The 23,358-nt window shown below is 36.5% G+C and overlaps 1 non-coding gene across 1 annotated transcript; it reads left to right on the top strand.

Moving 5' to 3' along the window:
• The first annotated feature begins 14,305 nt into the window (after positions 1-14,305).
• On the top strand, positions 14,306-14,378 carry TRNAT-UGU (transfer RNA threonine (anticodon UGU)). Its single transcript has one exon. It is a non-coding gene; the product is annotated as a tRNA-Thr (tRNA).
• Positions 14,379-23,358: the final 8,980 nt, after the last annotated feature.

The following is a 23,358-nucleotide window of genomic DNA, read 5'->3' on the forward strand; positions in this document are numbered from 1 at the left end:
TAGTATTTGATTCCTTTTTGATACATGTTTTGGCTGAGCATTTTGCAAATGTTTGAACTGCTGCTGATGGCCTGTCAGATCGTTCTGTGATGTTGGGATTAATCTGTCCAAACAGTTCTTCAAGACTGACACACTCTGGATTTATATCATGAATTTCTACTTTTCCTTTCTTTCGTGTATTGTAAGAAAGAGGAAGCACCTCTAAATCATAATATTCTTCTATTAGATTCCATCTACTTCATTCACAATGTTTTTTAGCCTCTATATCTAACAGATTTCATGCATTTTTAAAAGCTAGGTGGCACAATAGGTTAATTTATTAGATGAACTTTCGCTTTGGAAGACTAACTTCCAAATTGCTTTATATCACAGTTGAAAATAAATTTAGTAGATAAATTTAATAAATAGAGCTTGTAAAATTGCTATAGCTAATCAAGGTTACAAGTCAACTATAAATCATGCAGTACTCAAACATAATTCTTATGAAAATATCATCTGAATTCCGTTAGCTTTATCTTAAATTCCACCTCTTGTTCAAAATCACCCATAAATCTAATAGGGATGGATTCTAGGATCGAAATAGTTCCCCCTCTTTTAAGCTTAAGGTGCATGGGACAAGAACAACAACACTTTTGATGTCATAGCTGAGTCTTATCAACTACACTAATATGTCAAGTCTTTGAAAACCAAACATCCCGGCATATTAAAAAAAAATGAATAAAATCAAGAACGGAGTCTTTAATGAACAAAAAAGAATGCATGTTCATCTTAAAGCAACTGTAGTTCAAGATGTGTACTGTGCAACATTTCACTTTTAGGAAACGCCCATACAAACAGTGACGTATAAAGTCACACCTACCTTATGTCCTAAGAGGAGCGCAGGTAGAACAGCTTGTGCAGAACACCACACTAGTAAGTTGTGCTGTTTCTGTTACCAGAGTAGCTCATGCAGAATCTCTTCCTGATAATAAATCGTGCCATACGTGTGTGTCTTCTCTATCACTTTCAAGAAACGCCTGCAGATTCTCCACTAGAACACTATTACTTCCCTCTTCCAAGAGCTCCTAAAGATGTCTCACACTGCTCATTCTTTTTTTATTCACTATTGTACCTAACCTACCTTCCTAATCACAGCCATTATACGGATTGGAACAGATTCGTAACTATATGCGGCGATGCGTCCTACGTTAGGTAAGCCTAACCATAAAGAGATGCCAATGTGGTATTTCTGGGAAATTTTTTAGTGAAAAAAATAAATACATTTTTTCCCATAAGGTCATCCTCTTAAAATTAAAGTATAAATAGCGAACGTTTCAAAGAGCTTACCTGCAAAGCCAGTTTAACATCTGAATTTTTTCCAAAATGATACAAAGTAGGTAAAAGTACCAAAGCTTTTCCTAAAATCTTTCAAATAGCAGTCTTTCGTCCTCTGTAGGACCAACTATTACAGCAGCTCAGGTCCGAAAATAGATTGCTAACAGTATTTAAGGCAGCATTGAAAGAATCGCCACCATAATTTTTTGTTTTTTTTTTTTAACTGAAATCAATGTCTTGAAAAAATTCTGAAGAGAATCAAGTAAGATTATCTATAACTCTCTTCCAATTCTTTGTTTGTAAAACAAACAAACAAAAGAATGACAGAAAAAATTCACATTTTTTTCTGATACATTGCATCTTACTAACTCAAAGCGTGGATACGACAAGCTCACATCTGTAACATGTGCCAAAACACTAGGCAGACATATTGTTAAGTCCGGACAGAAATTTATTAGCAATGGATTAGGTAAAACAAAGATTTCAAACCACATCTTTCAAATTCCAGATAAATGCCCTAAACTACCAGAGCTGCTGCCTATTCTGAAATGAGTAACTGCCTCCTCTACACCTACTTGGTTAGAAAAAATTCCCAATATGGAATTCTCTGAAACCGCAGCTTTGCTATTCTTTCAAGGAACAATACAGTTAACAATATAGGCTTTTCTGGTCTTATGTCTCTAATTCATGGCATTTGATATATTAATAAATGTCAATATATCTTAAATTATTAGCAGATGTTTAAGCAGAAAACATTGACTGTGTTTATGTAAATGAATAAAGCAAAGTTTAACCCAATTTGGTGGTTAAAATACATTAATTTCTATTGTAAAGATACTAGAATTTGAAATAGTTAATAGGTGTTCACTAATCCCAACATGCGTTTTCAAGGAAGCACAACTATCATTATAATGAGTTTTTGATTTGATACGGACAGAGCAAAATTTGACTGTAACACTGTATGACCTTCTCTATCCGAGTTGGCTAAGGCTGCAACAATAATTGCTGTACTGCAAGATATATTGATTTCTAAGATTTAAAAAAAAAAGTATACAGTTAATACCACGATGGTATTTCAAAAATATATGAAACACTGAAGCAACACATTATGTCTTACTCACATTGGATTTAAAAAAGTCTTTAGAATGAGGCAGCAAGTTTAGAACAGACGATTATATTTGAAATGGAGCACTAATTTTCTGGAAGAACTAATTCCTTCTACAATGCAATAGGCTGCTATATTATCCTCTTAAAACATTTCCAGGTAAATTTGATGTTTATATTACGGAAAAGAGTGAAGGTTTATTATTCAGTTGCCTCATTGATTGTCATCAAATATTTTATATGTTTTAATGAATTTAACTTGAGAAATTTATATTACCTAGCTGGACATATGTTTTCATTTAGTTATCAATACTGACAGTTATTTCAGAAACATTCCTTTAATTTTTTTACATGAAGAGAAAATCCAGAAAAACAATGACAGGCAATACAGGGAAGTACATCTTCAGTTTCCAAGTTTATCATTTCTCCTCTACTTTTATCTACATGTAATTTCCTTGATCAAATAGTACTACTGTTGATTTACACTTTGTAAGACTTCAAGTCTACAAAGACCTGTATTTCAGTGTAACTGAGGGCAGTGGGATACCATACATGCTTCCAGTTAAGTCTATCAATGTAAGCACTGCCCAAGTCCCAAGTGCAGGAAAATATTTTCAAAAGAGCTCTCAGTAAGATCACTTACTTTTCATTTAAAAAGGCTGGACACAGATTTCTCTCTGTACACATTTCTCTCTGTCCATCCTCCAGAAGATTATCCACAACACAGAAGGAAAAACTCTACAGCGTTTAAATCTTTATGCATATTTACCATAAACTGAACAAAAGAACGCAATATGAAAGGCAAAAAGAACAATGTAACACTTTTCTCTCTCCAATAACCAGCAAATTGGGAATCTCAACATCAGCGATTTTTAGTATCCTACATCTACAGAGTGAAACAAGTGTAAAGCATTTAAATAAAATTAATCTTATTTTCAAATAACTTCTTTAGATCACTGATAAAGTAAAAATCTTGCTAGTTCTCCAGTTCTCTATAGCACCAGGGATTTCAAGGCTAATTTGGGTATCACCATGTAGAAATACACTGTGACTTTTGCATCTACCCTATGAAACTATGAACTGACACACAGTCACAGCCTCTTCCGTGGGTAATGTTAAAGCTGGGAATGCTCCTACTGTGATGCTGTGCTTATTTAAACTTCATTAATTACTAAGCAATGGAATTCACAACCTAAAAATTTTACATTGGTTTTACAATCTCTTCACAAATTATTTTATAATCCAGATGCAAAATATGTGCACAATAAAACTGCTTCCCATATCCAATTTGGCATTGTTCTTTAGCATGATTTGTTGAATACTGTAACTGGGAGTGGCAATACACAAACAAAGGACAAAAATATATGCGCGACTGACCTCCTCAATCTTGAGTCCAATACCTTCCTTCAGCAGGCAAACCCTACGATGAAATTATCAAATTAGTTCAGGCGTGACATTTGCACACACAGTACATCAAGCATAAGCTGGCACTCAGCTTTAAATTCAGTTTTAAATAACCTTTGTAGTACTCCTCCTCAAATATATGGATTTTTTTTTTTATAGTTTCCACGTAGAATTGTCTTTTACCGCTTTTAACATTGAAGAATTTCAATGTGGTCAATACAAAGGGACCAGTAGTTTCAAGAGCAGGAGCACCACCAAAAGGGAATGAAGCAGAAAAGCAATACAAAAATATGAGCTAAGCAGCTTCTTTTCAAGGAAAGAAAGTAGGGGGAGACAAGAAGAGACCAGAAAGTATAGAAGTGATGAAGACAAAAACAAGTCATGACAGTCTGAGGTGAAAACAAGTAAAAGCTACTCAGAGTTCTTTAAGGCGAAGGAGGTGGAAGGAGGAGAGAATGTCATGAGTAGAGTGGCCAGAGGAATTAAAATTCAGGTATCAGTAGCATCAATAGACTGCAAGGATGCAAAGAAACAGATGGGAAGTTGCAGAGAAGGAGGTATAAGAAGGAAAAAAAAAAAAAAGTATTGTAAAGCAGAAGTTCTCCAAACAAGAATGAGTAATTAAAGACACCTAAACTATTGGTTTTTGCTTTTGTTTTAAAAAGGATCTCAAAATCAGAGCTGGCAACATCCTCAGAAGAATGGAGAAGCAGAAGTATCTACATACAGCTCAACAGTTATAATTTGTAACATAAGCAACACCAGAACTTTTATAGCTAGGGAAGGGAAAAAGAGAAATAGGGAAGCAAGATGTGAGCAATTTACAACAGAAGTGCTTAATTAAGTACATGTTGAGCAAAGAGAAAACACGACATGCTGTCTCATAAACACAGTACTGCACAGGAGTCTTTCTATTTTTATGTGGTTACCCCGATGGGAACTTATAGCACTATAAGATGTGGTGATCAAACAGTTATCGATTTGAAAAACAGACCTTAGGTCTGTTTGGATTTGCATGCTTCAATATCCTCAAGTAAGGTTAGTTTTATTGTAACTTATCCAGGCTTCATAGTAATACAGATTCCACAGGTTCCAATGAATACCCATTTCTTTTCCTCTCAATTTAAATCTAATGCAGAAAGGGTGCTGTTAGTTAAAAAACAGAAACAATTTTTTACAGGATAAAACTAAAGAAAAACTTTTAAAAGACATGCTTAGTATATAAATGCCTCAAAAGAAAACAAAATTACAGAAGCCTGAACTGAAAAGACACCGATAAACTACTTTCACCAAATCTGGACCACCATCTGGATAGAAGTTAGACTCAGTAGATGACAAGGTTTTGTAGCTTGAAAAGCTTCTTGAGGATTTATTCATACTGCAGTTGAAACCATGCCAACAGTGAGGAAATGTTGGAGGATACTAATAAGAACTTCCACAACACATGCATGATGCTGACCGTATTAGCTATTCTATCCTCCCCTAACCAGCCAGTCCATATGGCTGCTTGATGACTCGATCATGTCATCCTTTCTGCACACGAACCCCTATCAAACTAACGAAATTGTTTAAGGGATACTTTGCTAACTTCTTGGAACAGTTTTGTTTGAATACAGGTGTTCTCAATTATTTTTCAGTAAAATGTGCTAGAGAAATTCTGGTACCTCTCTAAAGCAAAATGCAGTTAAGCAGTCAATATTATACAGGATGCTTCCTTGCAAAAGGACCAAAGGAATAGCCATCAAGCAACTGACATCAAGAAACAACCCTGTGTCTCTACAATGAATTCCATGCCTTTGCAATGAATAACTTGATCCATCCAGAAAGCAACTGTGGGTGTCCAAGACATTAGGCACTCAGTCGAAGGAATACGCTGACCTTGCCAACTTGCTGTAATTAAATCACTTTCTAGCCTTTTAGCATTGCTTATGGAAAAGCAGGGTCCTGTGGCTTTGGTGCTGTCAACAGCAGTTCCAGCAGAAGGCGGACTCATCCACCTCTTTCTACACATAGTAAGGGCTCATGATATCAAAGGACATAGTGTGCCATCAATTTCTCTCAGCCTTAATATACAAAATTTTCTGTAGATTTCTAAAGCAGAGGAAAGGGCTGGTAGATTTTGAATGTGAGACACACACTGAAAAAGAACTTTTCTTCCACCAAGTGATATTCTATATGCACTTACACTGTGGTCAGTTCTTAGCAGCAGCTTAGCCTGTAAAGAATGTCTCAAAATCTTTAGGACTGACTGAGGAGCATGCTATCAAAAGCTGTATCACAATGGGAATCCTCTGAAATGGCATAGTATCAAATGAGACGGAACTGATGAGCTCTGAACCGACTGCTATCATACAGGAATTAGTCCTTGAGCTTTATAACAGATAGTTCCATGACAATATTATCTCATTGCTCAATAGCAGTCACAAAGGCAACCTACTACCCTAATGGTCCAGCACAGTGAGACTACTGAAGTAATCACAGAGCTACAATATGGAGCGGTGTTGGTCTCAGAATATGAGACAGGAAAAGCTGAGATCAGGGAATCAGATGATACAAAGCAGGGAAGAAGCTGCAGTCATACTATTTTTAGTGAACTCTTTGGTATCTGACACAAATTAACTATGCAGTCTGAAGGTATGAAAAGGAATCTGCTGAAAGTTTTGAAGTTTTTCCCAAATATTCTTTCTCCCCTAGGATTAAAGCCTCAACAAATGTTCAATATAGTGTTGAATTGAATACATTTTGTTGAATACATTGTTGAATACAAAAAATATGTATTTCCCAAACAAACAAGATAATAAACTTGCCTGGAGAAAAAAAAGTGATGGAGAAAAGATCCCACAAAGGTTACTGGGTACTCACGATGTTGCACCTTGCAACGGGCCACAAATATCATAAGAAAAACAGCAGGAACTAAGTTCTGTCACAACAGATACACAAGACATACATGCCTCCTTACTTTTTTCTTCCACGTTCTCTTCTGGAATAAACATTGTTCTCTATTACAGATACCGAAGATTTGAAGCCAGTGAAACTTTATTCCAAAAAATATTACGCTAGCACTTTCTGTGCTTATAAATGTATTCTAAGTTATAAAACCTTATATAGCAAAGAACAGTCTAAGAACAGCAGAAATTTCTTATTCTTCCTCTTTCAGATTTTCCATGTTAACTGTCATGGAACGGACATATAACATACCTTGGCTTTTGAAAAATCTTCTCTTCAGCAGATCTAATTATCACCACTATTGGAGGGCTCTGATCATGACGGTGTCTATAGAACCTTCTTAGATTTGTAAGACGTTTCACAAGAGGAGGCTGTGGTGTCGTATGAAAGAGAACAGCAGTAATATATTGTCTATCACTATATGAACACAGAAGTTCCTAAATTGATGTAAGGAAATACTACCCACGCGACATCCAGATCTTTGCTTTCAGCTAGAACACCCAGAAGTTCAGAACTGCTGAGAAAGTAAATCTTGGGAAAAATTATTCATTTTATCTCAAGATAGTTCTGTGTCCACACCAAAACAAAAAGCATTATCAGAGCAAAACAGAAACTGAATATACAATAGTATATTCTATATTGCATATTATAACCACATACAGTAAATGTCTAGAACTAAAAGCCTTCAAATGTCCTACAACATATTAGATTTCTAAAACAGAAGTGTCATTGCTAGACAAGACAGCAGACTTCCAGCATTCAGGCAAACAACAGGACAGCATAACAAATCTTCATAAATCACCATAAATATTCAGCTAATCCTTTTGTTCCTGAACTGGTAGTCAGTAAGAAAAATATAATGCTAATTCAGTACCCGCTTAAAACTCTTTTAGAGGACATTCTGTTTTCAAACTGCAACAGAACAAAGACCTAGATGTTCGAAATTATTTGAAGCAGAGCCACAGAACTTAGGTCTGGTAAAAACACATTTTAGCCTCTTTTGGCATACTCTTCCTATCTATTATTTAGAGACTACATTTGCTATTTTAAGAGTATTTTAGTCGTATGTTATCAGATCCATAACACACCATTGCACTGTGATTATTCTGTGACAAATAAGGTGGCAAACATAAATTTTTTAGAAATAGTTACAAAATGCATACCATGGTGCACCTCAAAATGCATAAGACAGTACAAGAAATGTTAAATTATACTATCAAACTGTTAAAGACTTATATTCATCATAAGTAGTCACCAAGAAAAAGTCACAAATTCAGAGTTTGATTTATTCCTTGATCTTATTCATTTTTAGTCAACTTAAGACCCGCTCCTTCAAAAGTTAATGATTCCCACTGCCTGTTAGTCTTGGAATTTGCTGTGCTCTTATCTCATCCATCCTCTTAACAGAGGCAATATAACAACTGTAACTTTAAGGCAACAACCAGGCCAATTAGCTTAGCTGAATAATGAGCAGATTCACATTTTACCTGTCCATTTACCTCCAGCTAGGATGGGAAGTCTATGCATAGATGTTAACTTCCACCAAGGCTTTCACCTAGTCTTCATATTAACAAAGACTCAAATAAAACCACCCAAACAAAACGCTCTTTCAGGAAGGCGACATATGAGAGTTTTCTTCTGCTACCGAATAAAGTAGTACACAAAAGTGCTTATGTTGGTTTGTATATAGTGCACCTAACTCTTGCTTAATTTGCATTTGTATTTTAAGGTACTTAACAGCACCGGCCTTCTAATCCTCTACCTTGAGGCCATCTTAATCTTGACAACTATCCACCTTTATCACTATACCCATTTCCTATAGCCCATCTAAAACAATTTAAGCGGCTATTTTTCTAACCCTGTCAGTTTATCCAATTCTGAATCTATACATAGAGACAATAAATATAGATGTATTGTCTAGGTTTCTCCATATATGTATGAAAGATGTTCCAGTTCACACTGCCAAATTCCTTTCCTTATTTTAAGTCCCCCACCCCTGCGTTCTTTCATTTCCCACAATAGCCATTAGCTCATAACATGTACATTTAAGGAGCGGCCAACAATCTCACAGCATGCTTTTGAACGAGTATACTAAACAGCCTCCGAGACCGTAAGACTGAGCCGATATCATACAAATATTCAGATATAATTGCACCCAAATCTAAATGTAATGAAATGCAACATGACTACCACAGACACTTCTATGACCACCGTTTCCCAGCTCGTATGTCCACACCAGTGATACATTATGTGAAGTAATGATGAGCCTGAAACTAATTACTTCAACCTGGATGGGTCAGGCCACAGGACAACCACTGGGCCTACGAATCTTTCCACAGTATTTCTGGACAAAAAGCTCGGGATCTGGATCTTAAGTTCCTGCTAAAACCTCAGCGACATTTTCAGTGACTGTTACATACTTCATAGGCACACGACCTTTACTCGGAACATAAAGATACTTAGAACATGAGTTGGAAGACAGAATACTATCCTCAAGTGCCACAAGGCATGCGGTAAAAGCAATAAAATTCAACAGAGAGGGTGCTTAAACTCCTGCTTAAGAAAAATTAATCACAAATACCTCTAATTAACAAAACAATAAATTAAAAAAAACTGTCAAATCACAAAGAGAGCAAAACTGTACTACGCAATTGCTGCTGATTTCCTCAGTGATGCAGAGTTTAGAGTTATTAGAGGAAACTTTTCACTAGCAGCTCTGCAACTCAGCATCATATATATAGGCATAAACTCCTAAAAAAAACGCTGTATGAACTTTGAATTTAAAGAAATGAACAATATAGATTCTATTTTACACAACTTATCCTGGGTTTTATATAAAAAACATTTTGCAAATTATATAAAAATTATATGAATTTACAATTACATTTTCTCCATTACAAATATAGGTCCTTTCTGTGCATCTAAAAGGGTATGATCTTGAATAGGTAATACTGAGTAGCTGAATAAAGGTATAAAAGAGAACATCTCTTAAATCACCTGTCACTTTTGCTACTACTTAAAACATGATCCAAATATGAACCAATGACAAATACTCTTTACCTTAATAGGTCCAACAAGAGCCCTTAATCGTTGAAACTGTTACTTGAGAATCTTCTGACTGAACCACTTTATCTTCAGCAGATGAAATTATCATAGCTGCAGTTTCAGAACTGTAAGGAGACAAACGTAAACGTGTTTTGTTCCAAAGGTCAATGATCTTATTTAACATTGCTTCAAGAGTAGTTTCATCGGTAGCTGTTTTTGATATGTTAGTTATTTCTTTCCTGTGCTGGAATAACTAAAATAAAAAATACTTTATTAATGGTCTAGTAGTAGTCAGACGGAGAATGTTTTGCAAAGAATAGCATGTTAATTCCTGCGAAATACACCTCCAATGCCCAATGTGTTTTCAGAAGTGGAACATTATGAAACTGGATGATTTGTACTGGCTTTCACAATTCGTATTTAAGCATAAAGCTTGCTGTTTACAGTCCTAAAAGTTTAATAAAAATATGAGAAATTTTTTACTTCACTTTTCACATACCTATTGGAAACAGCTTCCGATGCAGATCTAAATAATGAAACAAATATTTAAACTGAGTTCCAGAACATTATCCAGGTGATATTATCCCAAAAAATTCATTACCTAGTAATAAGGTGCTATAGCTTCCCAATGTCTTGACTGAAGATACTAACAGTGTAAAAAACACGGTGACAGGGAAAAATTCTTTCAAATCATCAAGTAATGCTTAAGGGCAATTATTACGCCATTCTACGGTAAACCTTGAAAAGTAATACACTTGTAAGGAATCAGATTTTCCATTTGTAAAAGACAACATAATATACATATATGTAAACAACATTTTTTTACCCTTTTTCTTCAGCTTCTACTGGTTTTAAGCCAAGGGTAAAATTAGGTTTGTTCTATTTCTTATCATTTATATGAACACTATTAAAAATACAATGAAGCGTAACTACAATTTGCTGTTTATTACTATTCATATGTACATAGCTTTCTAAACAAGCCTTAATCCTTTCCATTTCTGTATCCCAAAACATAAGAAAAAGCAGATAATTTTTAAACTTTAAAAACTATTAGGGATTCATTATCTATTCTACTCTTCTGCACCCTATCTCAATTTGGCTTTGCATCATTGATAAAAATCAGCAGAAATCTATTTGAAGCAAACAGAATCATTCTAAAGTTTATCAGCTAAGAACGTTATTTATATTTTCAGTACATTAACTTTTCCTCTTATTTATCAATGAATAGATAGAAGTTTTGCATAATTACTGCTTTTTTTAATTGATGATTGGGGGAGGGTTTATTTATTTATTTCTAATATTTGTACTATCCACATAATCTGCTAACATATTAAATCTGTATCAGGATTTTCAAAACGTATATTCTTCCAATCAAAAAAAAAAAAAAAAATCTTTTCCCACTCTTCGAGTGAGTCCCACAATAGTTTTTGGAAATCCAATTCACTTTCAATTTCTGAGAGCTCTGCATTAAGGCTCTGGGCATTTGAGTCACCAGCCTGAGTCTTCTCTGGCATCCTCTCCAATGACGCTGTTCTTATATCTGCAATGGAACTGCCAAAGAATTTCTGATCGCTTGCATCACTTCTAGCTTTACTAGACACAACTTCAGCTTCTTCCACAGGACCCTGGATCATCTCTTTAGTTGTCTTAGGCAATGTTTTGCTTGGGAGAAGGACTGGATTTCTCACCTGACTGGCAAGATACGTGCTTCAATGCCATCAAAGCAGAGAGCAATGTAACGATTAGTAATATTATTTAGGTAAAACTTAAAATTATATGCTGTCAAGAATCCAAGAAAAAATGGTTCGTTCTTTAGGATTTTTAATGCATTACAATCTGCTGTTTTTCCTGTGTATAGATAGTCTTTCAATGAAAAAGGCAACCTGACTGTATACTTCTATGTTCACTCGAGTGAACGTGTGAACAAATCTGACTGAGCAAAACATTTTATGAGCATCTCTTGAGTGACCATTCGATTCAGTGCACACGTTGTGCATTTTTATGTTGAAGATCAGTCAACTTCTCCTTTTTTCAGGAGAGATTTGCCATTCATTTTTTAAAAGTCAGAATTAGCGATACCAATAACTGATTGCACTAATTCTAGCTTTGCATTTTCAAAGTATGTTGTTCCCAGTTCAACAAACCATGGAAATGCATGTCTCCTTTTAAGCACAGGACTAAATCCACACCTTAAACCCACTGATTTTCCTCAGCTGTAACTGTGCCACAAAACCTCTAAGACACCTTACAACTATCAAGCACTTTGTGGGCTTTGACAAGGGTTTTACATGCTGGTAACACTGCATGATTGTTTAAGAAGAAAATCAGTGATAACCTGACCCGTGGAAGAGCCAGACTCTTTGGGGACCCCTTGCTATGGAGGTTCCACAGACCTATTGCTACTGGTCAAGAATAGGGAAAGAAAAAAAATATATAAATTTAAGATTTTGACAGAAGCACAGAAAACTTAGTGGAGTATGTTTTATTTCAGGCTACAGAGAGAAAAGAGGATCACAGTGGAAGAAAATAAAATAAAGAAAGCTGAACTAGGCTGGCAAGGATGGCTGAAGGATTAAAAGATCATGTAATCAGTAACAGGAGTTTCCCTCTCCCTAGGAAACAACAATGATGATGATCACAAGACTCAGAACTAGCGTTAAAAGAAAGACTGTAGGGTATTCAGATAGAGAGGCATTCACAAAGCTCCTTGATTTATATACTTTATCTGAATCGGGGTTATTGACCTTCTGAGATTAAGTAAAACTAATAATGAGCTTTACAAAAGAAAACAGAGTAAGAGGGAAAGGTGCTATCATCAAGCTTATTTTTAATACAAACAAATACAAAAATCAGGCAACTAAAGGCACAGCAATAGAAAAAAGGAGGGTAGGTTGTAGATATACATTACGTGGAGAAACAAACTCCTTATGTTGACAGGAGCAGCAGTCAATGTAGATATCGCATTTTAAAGGAATGTGTCTAGTTTGGCTATGGAAATGAATGAAATCAAAAAGCAACACACACTTGTACACAAACACAAGGAGCCTACCTATTATTACATGATGTAACACTTAACATTATAAAGTTAACAAATATAACCTCTGGAACAATAATCATTTCTGAAATCTGACTTTGAAAACTTAACACCACCACTACTTCTAGCATTCCCTTTCTAATGGAATACCATCACACAACAGCAATACTATAGAGCATAAAGAAATAGGAAGGGATGTGGTGAATAAACTAAAATCATTTAAAGGTTTTAAAAGGAGGTCTACTGCGTGCAGTTAAGGATCTGCAGTACACTCCAGTGGAAGAACTGTAACATTAATGAGAAGAGAAACACTAACAACAGCTTCCTTGACGGAAGATATCCAGAGAGATACTCATACTTAATCTATTTTCTTTCTCAAAACTTAGGCTGCTTGTCTCCAGTTGTATGTATTATCCTTGTCCATTTCCAAAAGACAACTCTAAGCAAGCATACACTCAATTACAACTGACAGATCATTTAAAGAACTGCCCTTTACCACATCTTGCATGAGATGCACTAATTTACCTATCAGCAAAGATGGACTTTATAAGCACAGAAAGTAAAACGTCATGACAGCAGAAAAGCTGTGAGGAGGTTTGTGGTTACAGCTGCGGTTACTTAGCCTCAGAGACACACTCTATAAACAGCTTAGTATGTTTACCAAAACACAAAGGTTGTGGGAAACTGGTTATTCCCTATCAATATATCTATATTTAAAAAAAAGCATGTTTATGAGTTGGCCATAAATAAATAAATCAGAAATTAGAAACTTCTAACCTAACCGTTAAAGCAAACAACAACAACAAAAACCCTGAACGATTCTATTGTTACGACCTGTGTTCGCATGCATCTTTTGCTTCCTCTATATGTTACATTAACCTATTTTTCTGTCAGATTCTACAAAATTCTTGATCAGAAGTGGTCTCCATGATATATTTGTGCACAGCTTTACAGAGTTGACCTCTGGTTCCTAGATATAGTATAGTGCAAAATGGGATGCTATTTAGCCACGTTTAAACGATTTGCTGAATGTGGATTGCCAGTTTACTGAATAGCAAAGCCATTTACAATATTTAAAATTTGCTCAAAGTAACAAATTTCCTTAAAACAGTGGGTCACAGTCATGACCCAGTCTCATGAGCTACCCAACTCTGAACTATTTTTTCGTTTGCTAGGCTAGACTAACTCTACAGTTCAAAAATGTTATTGACAGATAAGGGCTTACTTTGTTCTTAAATTTAAGATCAAACTGTAAGTTACCAATACATTCTCTACCGAATTTTACAAATGAGGACAGTGGATTTGAAACTACACAAACTGATTGTAAGAGTCAGATACACGGCACACTGCTCTATTGGAATACCGGTATCATAGGAGCCCATAATAGAACATACTTAAGACAAATTATTATATTGACTTATATTGACAATATTATATTCACTTATATTGAATGCAGGTGGCTCCATAGCTCAGTGGTTAGAGCACTGGTCTTGTAAACCAGGGGTCGCGAGTTCGATCCTCGCTGGGGCCTCCTCTGCTTTCATCCTCATAGGGGAAACTCAGGAAGCATGGGCAGGATAAGTGGAGAGTGAGGTGGATGGAGAACTGGCTGGATGGCCACCGAGCTCAGAGGGTTGTGGCCAGTGGCTGTGGTCTAGTTGGAGGCCTGTAGCTAGTGGTGTCCCCCAGGGGTCAGTCCTGGCTCCAGTCTTGTTCAATGTATTCATCAGTGACCTGGAGGAAGGGACAGAGTGCACCCTCAGCAATTTTGCTGATGATACTGAACTGGGGGGAGTGGGAGTGATACACCAGAGGCCTGTGCTGCCCTTCAGAGGGACCTGGACAGGCTGGAGAGCTGGACGGAGAGGAACCTCCTGAAGTTCCACAAAGGCAAGGGCAGGGTCCTGCACCTCGGGAGGAACAACCCCATGCACCAGTACAGGCTGGGGGCTGACCTGCTGGAAAGCAGCTCTGCAGAGAAGGACCTGGGAGTCCTGGGGGACAACAAGTGAAGCATGAGCCAGCAGTGTGCCCTTGTGGCCAGGAAGGCCAATGGGATCCTGGGGTGCATTAGGCAGAGCATTGCCAGCAGGTGGAGGGAGGTGATCCTGCCCCTCTCCTCAGCCCTGGTGAGTACTGTGTCCAGTTCTGGGCTCCCCACTACAAGAGAGACATGGCACTACTGGACAGAGTCCAGCGGAGGGCTACAAAGATAAGGAGGGGACTGGAGCATCTCTTCTAGGAGGAAAGGCTGAGGGAGCTGGGCCTGTGTAGCCTGGAGAAGAGAAGACTGAGGGGGGAATCTGATCAATGTGTACAAGTATCTGAAGGGGGGATGTCGAGAGGAAGGGGCCAGACAGGACAAGAAGCAGTGGGCACAAACTGAACCACAGGAAGTTCCATCTGAACATGAGGAAAAACGTCTTTCCTGTGAGGGGGACAGAGCACTGGAACAGGTTGTCCAGAGAGCTTGTGGAGTCTCCTTCCCTGGAGATATTCAAAACGCGTCTGGACGTGATCCTAGGAAATATGCTCTATATAAGCTTGTTTGAGCACAGGGGTTGGCCTAGGTGATCTCCAGAGGTCCTTTCCAACCTCAACCATTCTGTGATTCTGTGACTTTCTCGTATTGGTAACTGTGAGGACTTCCACTATTGTTAGCTCTTTGTTCAGTTCCCAGTTTCCTAAGTGCCGATTGGATAACCTAAAACCATTAAAACATCAGAATCATTCAGTGATAACTCAGCACATTTCACATTACAATACAATACACACATACTTTTAAAATGTATCAATTTTTATATTTTATCTGTTTTATAATCATCCGTCTTGGAGACAGATGAGAAATAATATAAACATACAAAACGAGTAAGAGAAGCTGAAGATGAGACAGACAGATTATCAATTACACTGTTCACCACGTTTTTAACAACGCAAGAGATTCCTAAAGTAGGTCAATTTATACTGAAACCAGTGAAGGTGTTCTTTACATAAATAAGAAAATTCAGGACAAAAGGGAAGCCTGACAATGCAAAATATTGCCAAATTAAATTAGTCCATTTGCACAGTTTTTATACTTCTCTGTTCTATGGCCTTCTATTAAGAGTAGCAAGATTCCCATCTAACTATAAAGACAAAAAGGGCATCTGCAGTCAACTCCAAGACCTTTTTGCAACCCCGTAAATCCAGGTTGATAATTTGTGGATTAAATCATAGTCTCTCAATTGCCTTCAAAATAGGCTACATTTTTATAAATGTTCAAAGGTTTGTTACATAAAATAGAACAGCTTTTACTATTATATTTTGAAGATGACTTGAAGTTACTCACACTCACAGCTCAACAAAATCAGAAAAGTATGAAAAACACAATGCAACAAACATTCTACCACAAATATTGCTAATCAGAACATATATGTCCGTGAAAGTCTAAGATTAAAGAGAGGGACTGTTGAAAAAAAGCAAGCAAAGAAAAATCCCAACCAAAGACAGACAATGTGAGGCCTTTTGAAAAAACAGATTTATGTAACATTGCGCAAATTTGACACGATAAACAGGGAGAAGTATACCTATGCAGTGGTGTGATCGCTTGGGACTCCTGACTCTTCTGCTCTCAAAACACCATAGCACATGCATTCATAGCCCATCCTCTCTTGTGGAATATGTACACAGGCGAGGTGGAGCACACGCAACACCATTTTAGTTCTTTATCACATGCAGAATTCTAAATACATCACAGTTGTTCTGAGATTATGAGGAGGAGAAGAGCAGGAAGTGCAGATTACGGACCTCAGGCACTCATGGTGCTGGTCATAATTTCTTTGAGGAGTGTGCATTCACACGATGGATGATTCCAAACCACAGGCCTCCATGCAATTGCACTAGGTGCCAGGTTGTGGAATACACCACAGAAATAATTGTAGGACTGCTCTACCACGTATTGTATCTGTGCTAGGTCTAAAAATTCTGTTTTATGATATCAACATTTCCAGAATTCCATCCTTCAGGTTTCCCCCTCAATGTTTTGTTACTAGAATGCTAACTTTTCAAGACAGATATTGCTTTATTTTATATAGAAGTGCACACACTTCTGGGGTTTAAATAGAGATTTTTTGAAATTATTCTTCTACAGCTAAAATATCACTGCCACTTAAGCTACTTCTCTCAATATACATTGTTGTGCTGGCATAGGTCTGTTCCTAGAAGCAGTTCTCAATTTGGTCATGGTTTTAGAAGCTGTTTTCACTCTTCTTCATTATCTTTTCCAGAAAATTGCATTATTTTATGCAAAGGATAGGTGAAGACTGACAGATGAAAACCTTTGCAAAATGCTCAGATTATACATCTGAACTTAAAAAAAAAAAATTAAGACAAATATCAGTATTTAATATACAATGATACATAAACAAAACAAATAGCATGAATAATGTCCGTTTTTTCTAAAATTCTCCACATAACCTACTGTAATATTTTTTGCTAATACCAGTAACAACAAGAAAAATCATTAAATCAATATAACTGTGCAAGCAGTGAAAGCTAAAGGCTGTTTTAGCTAATTTCTTGATTTCTTCAGTTCAGATATAAAGTTTTGACACTCTAGTTTGATACAATGTGGATATAAACTTGTGACTCTGAACTTCCAAAAGCGTAAACATGAGCTGCTTGCTTACAAAATGATAAAATGTTTTGGGCTTCATTTACTCTACAAAGTAAGACGGTATAAAATTATGCATGAAATCCTTGTAAGAAACTTACATTTCCTCTCTTGATCTGGTTCCTTTTAGAGAAGTAAAAGGATTGCTCCTAGTAAGGCTGCAGCTTGTGCTGTTTTCATTTTAGACTAAGCAGAAACACTCAAGAGGCCTTAAAACTCTCTTTTGTTTACGTGGATGCAATACTAAAAGTGTTGACTTAAAAAAGCAGGAATTCAGATTATTTTTATTTTTGTTGACAACAGTAGAGAATAATAGCATCAGAAAGGTCTAAACCACTTCGACTGAACTGCTTGAGGACTTTATTTTTGCATTACTAGCTTCCTCCAGTACTGTTTTTGGCCAAAAGTTAACCTCTGCAGTAACAAATCTTTATTTTTTCCCCTCAAGCATTATGGCAATTTTTCAGTGAAGAATTTTTCAGTGAAAAATTGCCAAGAATCCCAATTGATAAATCTGTATCTTTTCAAAAAGACAATAATTTGGTATTTCCATTTGTATTACCAAGGATAGCAGTTTTTATTATTAAAAAGCTGCTTCTACTATTTGACTTCTTATTTTTACTTGAAGGGCTTTGCTTTCTTTAGCAAGATCTCTCTGAATTCTGGAAGTAGCAATCTTGAAAGGACCAATGAGTTCAGTATTTGCCATAATGATGTGGCTATGTCTCATAATTTCCCATTAATAGATGATCTAGACAACCTTAAGAAGAAGTGGAAGTAATATTCATTAGTTGAAGTTTTTATCCACAACTGGTAGCTCCAGAGTAGATGTTACTATAGTACTCTTGCAAGAACACAGACTGCTATCAAACACCATAAAAAGACAGTTTTATTGTGCTTATTTATCTGATTCGGACACCTTCTAGAGCAGCCACTCTTGGCTGGCAATGAAAGAAAACATGGTCTGGACCTAGCTTTTGTTACTGCTACGGTTCTTGCAGGGTTGGGGAATGCCTCTCAGGCCCTAAAGAATTCAACAGGTACATGTATGCTTGAAGACCAAGAATAAAGCATCACATTTTTTCTGAATCTAGTATGACAGATATACTGGACACCAGGCTTAACACCAAAATTGAGAACTAGACTACAAATCATTTTGGATACTAGCAAAGGAGAACTTAGTACTGACACCATAAAAAGGAAAAAACGGTGACGCTTATTAGTAAGTCCTCAGATCGAGCAGAGTATGGTTGATTCTGGTATCACAGGCGATCAGTGACAAACCATGCAATGGCACGGAGGAATTACTATGAATAATGGCACTCTAGTAATCAGCAGTAGAATTACCAGGACTTAAACCACTCTCATCACAGCAGTGAGTAGCAAATAACCACTGAGGTACCAAATGCCACCCTAGGGGTTTTTATGACCAGCTGCTGAATGGGCCTTTTTTGAGCTACTTCAGATCAGTCAGGCTAGAAGATTTATGGACCTTTGGATCTAAAAGGCATTAAGCAAGATGGCTAGGAGACCAGCGTCCTTCTTAGTTACTTAAAGTTTTTTGTTTGTTTGTTTGTTTGTTTGTTTTTTAAGGTGGAGGACCTGTTTTTAATACTCGCATAAATCCTGGAACAACTAGCTACAGAACTTTCTTCTTGAGGCATATCTGATGTCCTATGCTAGCAAGCCTGGACAGTTACCAAGTGCTTGGTCTCGTCTAGAAGATAGATATATATACACATTTTAAAACTAAACATTCCTTTAAACTCTCTCCCCTCTTGGAAAACACAGATCTTAGAAAATTTTGTCTGGCTTAATATAGCCAGCACACTGTTGTTCAAAGGTATCGGTAACAATGAATAATCCAAAATGTGAGAATTCAGGCTAAATAAAAATCATACCAAATATTCCATTATTTAAACAGAGATAATGGTTTCTTAATAACACTGTTAACATACTTCACATTAAGTACCAGGAAGGATATTCAAAGTGAGGGCATGTCCTCATTGAATGCTCCTGATAACAAAACTTGTAGCTCAAATTCTCTGGGTGAACACACAAACCAAAAAAGGAGTATTATAATGGGCAGAACTAATAATATAAGTGGGCTAAGATCGCAATCTCCTATTTTGGATAAACAAAGCCATTTTATGGCCTCCAAACGAAAACATCACCACTCTGGGTGTGGGTTGTTTTGTTTTTTTTTTTGGTTATCTGTCTGAATGAAGGTATTACCTTTGTGTAACAGAGAGAAAACAAACTGCACATCTATTTCATTTTTGTTACAGTATATTGCGTAGACACATCCAGAGAAGCAAAAAGGGAGTACCAGAGACATAGACAGATAGATGTAAGCCACAGATGTAAGATGACCCAAGGAAATACGCTAGGGGTGACATGAAAATTAAAAGCACTTCAAAAAAAATGAAGACAGATATCATCACTAGGAGCTTAATTCTTCTGTAGTTCATCTTTTTACAATAAAAGAGACTGCCTCAGAAAAACACCTAATTGCAATACCATTTGCAAGACTCAAAACATTGACAAACTGCTCAGGTAAAAGTGGGCAACAGAAAGCATACATACGCAAAGAAGAATTATTCGTTGAAGGTTGCCAGTAAATTATCCTTAGAGTCTCTCTAAATGTCTTTGCTTGGTACAGCTCTCTCTCCTAGAACAGAGGGGTGGCTGTTGGGGGGAAGATATGGGGGAAGGTCATCCCTCTTCTTTGGATTTGCAGCTTTAAAGCAAGCTTAATCTATTATTCAAGGGATGCTGACATAAGTTGTTAGAATAAATAGCTGATCATAAATACACTAATAGCATGAAATCTTACTATGCAACGGGGAAGAGAAACACAAAGCATTGAAGTGATTTGCCAAAGTCACACAGCCAGTTATTGAGAGATTTGGTAGAATTAATGGGCTTCATTAAAGCACAGACTCTACCCAGTAGAGAGTACTGCGTATAATTAAACCGTACTTCTCATTTACTATGACATTACATTTTTATAGTTAACACACAATTATCCCATATTTTTAAGGGCATTTAAACACATCTAGAACCAATTTTAACGCTAAGCTTACTTAAGGCTGGAACTCCAAACCTCTTCAAGCTGAACACAAACCATATTGAACAGACATACACAAATATTACTTGACCTAAACACTGTAAGCTAGATTGTTTTACTGAGCAATACAAGAAGAAATGAACTGAATTCATATAATGATGATCCAAACTTTTTAAAGGATTATATGAGGCTTACATCAAGAAGTATTTGAATCTCAAAACAAAAGCTGGCAAAAAATCAAATCTGGTAAGATGATCAACCACCATCAATATTATGTCCATCTTCTTTCCTCCCTTGTTGTTATCACTGCCTCACTCAGACACGTTTTCCTCGTCTTTCCTGTTTTCTTATACTTTCCTCTCCTATATATTCTCTAAGATATGCTTTTTGTTTACGAATTGAAGGCATACATACCAGTAATATTTTCTAGTCCATCGACAATTCCTTTCCAGTGTTCAGAAAACCCCTCTTCTATTGGGAATGTAAAAAAAAATCTGCAGAAAATGATGACATGCTAGGAAGAAAGCAGCATGTTAGTAAAAAAAAAAAAAAAAAAAAAAAATTTCTAGCACATTTTTCAACCGAAGAGACAGCTTCTATACCCATGTACTCCAAAGTTAAACATCTAATCACAGCTGAATGAGATTCTAAAATTAGGCTTACCCTCCAGTGGTTAACTCCTCTCCATCACCTGATTCAGGATTAATCTCTGTGCCTGCTATGTTACAAAATGCACAAAGAAATGACTGCAATAACTTATTACTTAATTTGTTTCTTTTTTTCTTCCAATATGAAAAACAAAGTCAAAAAGTAGATACGTTTCTTCTAAACAGAGATGAGTACAGGGGAAAAAAAAAGAGCAATAAATTTGTGGGTTTTAAAGATAACAAAGGCAGATTCCTAAGAATTTGCGACTTAGATCCCTTAACTTCAGCACCTATACTACAGACAGACAGCAGTCTTAGCATCCCCCCACATCTCCTCCCTATGTGCCTAATCAAATGGCAGCCCGTGACACGTCCGATTATGTGAGGTTTTGGCTGCCACATCTTGAAATATATAAAAGGTGAATTTCTAACAGCTTATTACTCAAAGACTTCTACTTAAGAGTCTTTCCTCTCTCTAGTCACCAGTTCCGACAAAAACTTGTAGGAAATTAGTGTCCTTGATATCCCTAACTTTTGATCAATTTAAATTAAGTTTGACTAATATATCAAACTGTAAGACGAATGTGAGAGAATACACAAGAGCATCTAATATAAGAACTGACAGAAAGATTGACTACGCTATTGCATGAAAATAGTTCTTTAGGAAAGCGCTATCTATATGAATGTCTACACAGTAACCACCTGTATACAAGCAGTACTAGGCAAAGAATGTTCTACCTTGTAAATGTTTGTGGCCCCATCCTCTATGAAGGAGGGATTACTTCATCCCATTCTTAGCTTCTCTCAGTCAGAGGAACCAGCAAGAAGGATGAAAGGAAAAGTTCTGAATGTACAGATAATGTTGTGAATACATAACATATCTTGAAGGAAAGAAGTTAGAGGTCATTTGCCTTTGAGTGCCTATTTATGTACACGTTCTCATTGTTAATAATACCACCCGGCATTCCACTCAGGAATTACCTACAGAAGTCTTTCCCTAGTTCAATAAAACTGAAAGACTACTTTTCTGAAGGTAAAACCCTATGTGGTGAGCCTGAGGACATATGACTACAGGAACATGCTGCAGAGAAATCACTGTTTCTTGTGCTGTGGTAGAAAAGGTCCTTATTGATAAATAGCACCTAATATCACGTTTTCATGTAGTCATGTAGATAATATTTTCATGTAGATAATATTTCAGTGAAATATTATCTGTGGTGAGACAGGTAAGTACCTTTATTTATCAGTAGTGTGCAAAAGGAAAGTGCAGTACTTTTAAAGGGCTTTATCCTGTTGATGTAGGAAAACATAAGATATGCTTGAAGCATGTAAACAATCTCAGAAGATGAAGCATAGAAAAATGAAACAGGTAAATTACTTTCCTGACATAAGAGTTAGGGAAAAAAAAATCTGACTGAAAAATTATGCAACAGGCATCAACCACCACAGTCTGAATCTGCTGGCAGAGCTTCCCCCTACTGCTGTCTTCACTGATGAACAGAACAAAGAGGTAACAGGTTCTCATAAGAAAATGCTAGAATAACTCAAGTTCCCATTAAGGAATCAGGTCGCTGTTGGGGAGGAAAGGGTCAAATCTAGTTAAGCTATTCAGAAGCCTGCCCGGAGCAGGATAAGAGAAAATGAAATCTTTTAATCTTGGAATACAAGAATGAAACAGAACCCATCAATCAACCAAAAAGCTCAAGTTCTTTAGTTCAAGAAACCAGGAAGCATTGCTAAGGAAGCTGGGTATAAAGGACATTCACCTATCTATCAAACACTGTATATGTAAAGTTGAGAACATACATACTGATATGTCTAGATGAGTATCACTATAAAGGTTAGGTAAAAACAGATAAACTCAAATACTGTTCCGATCTGCAGAGGACATAGTGAAATAAGTAACATTACAGAAGGAACTGATAAACAAGAACCATGAACTTCATTCCATTACTTGCTCAATATAAAAGCCCTAAGTCGTATTTTCCTGATATTCACCCTCCAAATACAAATATTCTTGCAAATTACAAACACTTATTTAAAAATATGAAATACTGTGAAATTAAATTATAAATGTTAGCTAAAAGTCAGGTATTGTGCAATTTGATTGCGGGACAATGGATTTCACTCCTGGTTAGTATTC

This window comes from Struthio camelus, chromosome 3, assembly GCF_040807025.1.
Source record: "Struthio camelus isolate bStrCam1 chromosome 3, bStrCam1.hap1, whole genome shotgun sequence".
Classification (NCBI taxonomy): domain Eukaryota; kingdom Metazoa; phylum Chordata; class Aves; order Struthioniformes; family Struthionidae; genus Struthio; species Struthio camelus.